Below are 5,666 nucleotides of genomic sequence, written 5' to 3' on the forward strand. Positions count from 1 at the left end.
TTAGCAAAATCCTCCAGAGCCATCCTTCAAATGACTGGATTATCTTCTGGAAACATTTCTGGGCAGATTGTTGTGGGGCCTGTATAAGCTGAGAATCTCCTGGAATTTACAAAATTTGAAACTGGAGTTTATCAGTGTAGTTTTGACCAAACCCTTATTCAGTGAAAACAGAGCCATCTTAGTAGAAGGCAGAAAATGAGGGAATAGAATGTGCCCTAAGCGAAAGCTTACCAGCTCCCTATTTGCTGGAGGCAGGGAGGGTAAAGGGGGAGTGAGTGAGTGAGTGATCAGAGGCCAAGCTCTATAAAACCACCTAAACCTTTATGACCAGGAAGCTTCTGGTTGGCTGTCTTTAGCTGAGAAATGGCGAGTATGGAAAGGCCGCTTTCTTGGGAGTGCAGATTGAGTGCTTTATAGGCAAAAGAATAAAGAGGTCTGTGAATGGTCCTTAGCACTTAAGAAGATGATCTGAAAGAGGGATGGAAAGAAAGGAAAGAACTGGGTTTTTACTCAGTTAAGTCATGCACAGTGACTAGAGTCCTCCTCCCCTTTTTAAAACAATTGACATTAAATTCACATAAATAAAATTAACCATTTTACAGTGTACAATTCAGTGGCACTTTCTACATTCATGATGTTATGCAACCACTACCTCTATCAAGTTCCAAACTATTTTCATCACCCTGGAAGAAAACCCTTTGCCCGTGAAGTGGTCACTCCGCATTCCTCTCTCACCCTGGTCCTGGGCAACCACCGGCCTGCTTTCCGTTTCCTTGAAGGACTCTTTTCTGGATATTCAGTGAAACACAATCACATAACACATGACCTTTTGTGTCTGGCTTCTTTTATATAGTATAATGTTTCTGAGGTTCATCCACATAGCATTAGAGCAGTTCTGATGTGATACACTCCTTCTGATGGCACACAGAAAGTGAAATTTAATCCTGTGTGTTTATTACAGCTTGGGAAGAGGAGACATAAGGGCCTGTTCATTTCCCAAGTAGACTGCTTCCTCTTTTGGATTCTTTATCCTCATTTGAAGTGGCAATTGGTCGTTTTTGCCTGCCCAGTCTCTGAGCCCCTGTAACTGCTCCGGAGGTTGTGTAGGACACAATTTCTCCCACACTCAGTGTTTGGAGTCCAGGTCATGCTGTTTCAACCTCCTCGCATCTGGAGTGCGCCTTGTTCTCAGACTGTCCAATAAGTACTTTCATCCTTTGGCCGCAGTTCAAGATAGACACAGATTCCCGTTGCAGGGATTCCCCCTTAGAACTGCCAGAAATGTTTCCTTTCTGTTGTTCTCCACAAGGGAGCCAAGCCAATACAAAGGAAAGCAGAATGAAAAGAAGTTATGAGAGAGCTGAATCCTGGGAACATGTTGAACTACTTTGTCCAGCCATGTTTAATTAGTTACAAGCCTTTTTTCCTTTTCTTACAGCAGTTTGAGTTGGATTTCTGTCATTTACAACTTGTCACTGCAAGGCATGAACATGACCACACTCACGTAGGGATGGGCAGTGGAGAGGAAAGCATTCTATCCCCATGCCAGGAAAATCCTTAGTGTTCTTGGGAGTGAGGACTCCCATACTCGGTGTCTTCTCAGATTGTCTGTGTCGTACTTTCCTCTGTCACCCCAGTAATGGAAAAATAAAATATTATTTGAGTGTTGATATTGATCTACTACCTATTCATATCTACACCTTTAATCGTTAAGTATTTTTAATGTAAGTTTATATGAAAGGGGCAAAGTTCTGAATTTCTTTCTTGGGATGCTCTTTTAGTTTAATAGATTTAGGGATACAATTTTGTTCAACAGCATGAAAAAAATGTGAGTCATTTTTACCCATAAATAACTTTGAGAGGAATAACATTTTGTATCATCAATGTCTTTGTGATTCAAGTTTTCATAAGAACTACAAACAAACAAAAAACAGCTTTTAAAAATCAGAGTGACTTTTTCCCTCAGCCTTTTCAGATTCTCATGTTTCACCCTAATAAAGGTGGGAATTTTCCATATTCCCTAAAAACATTCTTCTCTCCAACATGACTCAAGGTTTTACAATAAACTTGTGAGAAGTTACCAGGAGAGAAGTTTCCTTCTATTTTTTCTTTTGCTTCAATTGAGAAGAAAGATAAATTACAGAGGAACAGTCCCAAGGAATATTCTTTTAGTCAAGGATGACTCTTTTTAATCACGGAGAGTCACCTCACCTTCGGGCCTTTGGCAGAATACCTGGAATGGAATAGTTTCATCAAAAGTTATCTTGGTAAACAGAGGTTAATAAATCAATGTCTTCAAAACTTTAAATTTGGGGGTGGGTAGTGGAAAAAGTAAATTTTGTACATTTAAAAGGCTTTATATAATCTAGTTGGATATTGTTAGTTGTTGAATTGTGTATCCCTCAAAAAGATATGTTAGGTCCCTAGTACCTAAGAATGTGAGCTTATTTGGAAACAGGTCATGGCAGATACTGGTTACAATGAAGTCACACTGGAGTAAGATAGGTCCTCCTCCAGTGTGACTGGTGTCCTTACGAGAAGATGGCCATGAGAAGACAGTGATGCACGGCGGAAACACCATGTGACAATGAAGGCAGATTGGAGCTACGCAGCTGCCAGTCAAGGAACATGAAAGATTGATGGCCACCTGTCAGAAGCAAGGGAAATTAAGGAAGGATTCCACTGCAGGTTTCAGGGGGAGCATGGCCCTGCTGGCATTTGATTTCAGCCTTCTGACCCCCAGAACTGTGAGACCATAAATTTCTGCTGTTCTAAACAACCCAGTTGTTAGTACATTGTTATGGCAGTATTAGAAAACCAGTACATAATTATACTTTTATATAATAATAATAATGTTTTACAATGATAACAAAGAAAGGCTACCATGACTAAGGTAGGATGGTACCATAACTAAGGATGATATATCGATATCGAGAGACCTTGAGCTCTTTGCCACATCTACTGTGAGAATGAAGGCCATCCTGAGCAATCACACTACTGATGTTCCAGAAAATGTCAACATCATTCTGAAGGGATACACACTTACTGAAAAGCATCCCAGAGGAACTCTGTGGAGGAACTTTAATCACAACAATATGGAACTCAGTCTCCTTGGAAAAACAAAGAGGCTCTGGGCTGACGATGGATATTAGTCAGTTTGAGCTGCTGAAACCGAATACCTTGGACAGGGTGGCTTAAAAACAACAGAAGCCTATTTTTCACAGTTCTGAAGGCTGGGAAATCCAAGATCAATGGGCTGGCAGATTCAGTGTCCAGTGAGGACCTGCTTCCTGGTTCGTAGATGGCTGTCTTTTTGTTGTGTCCTCACATGGTAGAAGGGATGAGGGAACTTTGGGGTCTCTTCTATAAGGTCACTAATCCCATTCATGAGGGTTTCACCTTTAGGACGTAGTCACCTCCCAAAGGCCCCATCTCAAAAAACTGCCACACTGGGAACTAGGTTTCAGCATATGAATTTTGGAGGGACAAAAGCATTAGTCTATAGCAGTGGGGAGCTGGAAGGGAACTAGCTGCAGTTTGGAATTTCTGTGGTCGTATAAAGATGTAATCGTGGGTGAAGTACTGAGCAATCACAAGGTGAGGTCTGTGTAATCTCACTTTTCCATCAACATTGTTATTCAGTAGAAAGGGTCTTTCATTGAAATCTGGAATTTCCTGAATGAAAAATACAATTGCAGAGTTCAGATGAGGCCAACCCATTGCTTGCTTAGTATTTCAAGCCCAGAAATATGAGTTAAGTCTTGAAGTAAATGACATTGAATTTGTATCAAATTTAGCTGCTTTGATTCAGCCACAACAGTTAAAAGCAAGGATATCAGAAAACCTTTGGATGGTATATGTTTTGAAAAAAAGAACAGTTCAGCAAGCTGATGAATAAGATCTAAGAGTTGTTCAGCTGTGGAAACAAGATGCCAGATGAGTCTTAAGACCTTTTTGTGATAACTTAAACATGCAATAAAAGTCCTCTATTGATTTGGGACTTAAAAAGAAAGGAGAGGGGGAGGAGCCAAAATGGTGGCTTGAGTAGAGCAGCGGAAATCTCCTCCCAAAACCATATATATTTTTGAAAATACAACAAATACAACTCTTCCTAAAAGGGAGACCAGAAGCTTCAGGACAACAGTCAGACCACATCCACACCTGCGAGAACCCAGCGCCTCGCGAAGGGGATAAGATACAAGCTGCAGCCCGGTGGGACCCGAGCGCCCCTCCCCCCAGCTCTCAGCGGGAGGAGAGGAGTCAGCAGGGAGGGAGAGGGAGCCCAGGACTGCTAATCACTCAGCCCTAGCCATCCACACTGGAGTGCAGACACACAGGGAGTGGGGTGCTGGATGCTAGGGAAACAGAACAGTAAAACATGTGAGTGGGTCCCCACAGATGGCACCCCTGGGACAAAGAAATGTGGGTGCTTTTTGAAAGTCTTAAAGGAACAGGGACCCCACAGCTGGATGGAAGCATCCTTATCCTGGATAAGGTGCAAGAGGCCATTAATGGAATAGAAAACAGAGAACAAGAATGCAGAGAAGCTGACACAGAGAGAGATAAAAGGATCTCCAGGAATGAAAGAATATTAAGAGAACTGTGTGACGAATCCAAACGGAACAATATTCTCATTACAGGGGTACCAAAAGAAGAAGAGAGAAAAAGGGATAGAAAGTGTCTTTGAAGAAATAATTGATGAAAAATTCCCCAAACTGGGGGAGGAAATAATCCATCAGACCATGGAAGTATACAGAACTCCCAACAGAAGGGACCCAAGGAGGACAACACCAAAACAAATAATAATTAAAATGGCAAAGATCAAGGACAAGGACAGAGTTTTAAAGGCAGCTAGAGAGAGGAGAAAGGTCACTTACAAAGGAAAACCCATCAGGCTATCATCAGACTTCTCAACAGAAACCTTACAGGTCAGAAGAGAATGGCGTGATATATTTAATGCAATGAAACAGAAGGGCCTTGAACAAAGAATACTGTATCCAACACGATTATCATTTAAATATGAAGGAGGGATTAAAAAATTACCAGACAAGCAAAAGTTGAGGGAATTTGCCTCCCACAAACCACTTCTACAGTGTATTTTAGAGGGGCTGCTCTAGATGGGAGCACTCCTAAGGCTAAACTCCTAAGGCTGTGAGAAAATAAAATCACAGCAAAGAAAGCAAACCAACCAAATACTAAAGGCAAAAAATAAAATCAACTACCCACAAAAGCAGTTAAAGGAAACACAAAAGAGCACAGAATAAAACCCAACATATAAAGAATAGAGGAGGAGGAATAAGAAAGGAGAGAAATAAAGAATCACCAGACAGTGTCTACAATAGCTCAATTAGTGAGTTAAGTTAGGCAGTAAGATACTAAAGAAGATAACCTTGAACCTTTGGTAACTACAAATCTAAAGTCTGCAATGGCAATAATTACATATCTTTCAATAATCACCCTAAATGTAAATGGACTGAATGCACCAATCAAAAGACACAGAGTAATAGAATGGATAAAAAAGCAAGACCCATCTATATGCTACTTACAAGGGACCCACCTCAAACCCAAAGACATGCACAGCCTAAAAGTCAAGGGATGGAAAAAGATATTCCATGCAAACAGTGAGAAAAAAGCAGGTGTTGCAGTACAAGTATCAGCCAATATAA

At 41.0% G+C, this 5,666-nt stretch overlaps 1 pseudogene; it reads left to right on the forward strand.

Moving 5' to 3' along the window:
- Positions 1 to 2,969: 2,969 nt before the first annotated feature.
- LOC108386639 (large ribosomal subunit protein uL6-like) lies at positions 2,970 to 3,898 on the forward strand (annotated as a pseudogene).
- The last annotated feature ends 1,768 nt before the right edge of the window (positions 3,899 to 5,666 follow it).

Source organism: Manis javanica, chromosome 14 (assembly GCF_040802235.1).
Source record: "Manis javanica isolate MJ-LG chromosome 14, MJ_LKY, whole genome shotgun sequence".
Lineage (NCBI taxonomy): Eukaryota > Metazoa > Chordata > Mammalia > Pholidota > Manidae > Manis > Manis javanica.